The sequence below is a fragment of the Mirounga leonina genome, unplaced genomic scaffold, assembly GCF_011800145.1.
Source record: "Mirounga leonina isolate KUSES-001 unplaced genomic scaffold, KU_Mleo_1.0 Mir_108, whole genome shotgun sequence".
NCBI classification, from domain to species: domain Eukaryota; kingdom Metazoa; phylum Chordata; class Mammalia; order Carnivora; family Phocidae; genus Mirounga; species Mirounga leonina.
The window spans coordinates 1,504,326-1,505,434 of NW_023270237.1; positions in this window are offsets into that span (position 1 = coordinate 1,504,326).

The window sequence follows — 1,109 nt, forward strand, 5'->3', positions numbered from 1 at the left end:
AAGCCAACATCTGTGAAGTGAAATATACACGAAATGCAATAAGAACAGTCTGTATAATATATGATTCCAATTATAAGACATTTTTGAAAAGGGAAAACTATAGAGACAGTGAAAAGATTAGTGGTTGTCAAGGGTTTGAGAATAGGAGGGAGGTTTAAATAAGTGAAGCATAGGGGATATTTTAGGGCAGTGAAACTTTCTGTATGATACTGGATTCATGACATTATGAGTTTGTCAAAACCCATGGAACTTTATAGCATAAAGAGTGAAACTTACTGTTTACAAATTAAAAAATCATTTAGAAAGTAGGAGAATCTAGGATAGAATGCAGACTGTGACCAAAAAAAAAAAGTCTAACTACATTAAAAAGTATGAAACAATTTCACTGAAGGAGATGGGGGGAAATGTGCTGACCTATGTATTTTTGGAAATGAGTGGAGTATGTAAGACTAAAGACAAAAGGAATTGCTCATAAGCACTGTGCTCTAGTTAATAAAGTTATTTCCCACAAGTGTATGGGTTCTGACACTGTAATACAGGTATACTGGAACAATTAAGTAAATGCATTATGCGTGATGACAGGTTTCTCTCTGTTGGAGCAGGAAATAACAACAGATAAGCAAGGAAAGAGGCTAGAATGATCTATGTGGTTATGGGTTAATGCTGGAGATAGCAGTAATAACTCATGTTTAACTTCATATAGACACAGATGGATATGTATATATCCATATATCCAATAATTGCTCATAGGCAATTATTATATATAACTATATATAATTATATTGCTTATAGCAATATATATAAATAAAAACATTCACACATATATTACCTTGCTAGGTCAGCTGAAAGGGCCTACAAGCAATTACACCCCATTAGCAATTAGCACAGCCAGTACCTAAATCCTGGTTTCCAATACCATTCTCCAATTAAAAGAACCAGGACTACTTGGAGAAATGCCTGATTCTAGGACTGGGACAGGAAATATAAAAGAAGAGGAGGCTGAAGTATTTTCTAGTGCCAGAAAGTAAGCAAGTGCTCAAAAACCAATACAGAAACAAACAAAACTTCACAACTGACATATTTATATCAAAGGGACACAAGAGCTAACT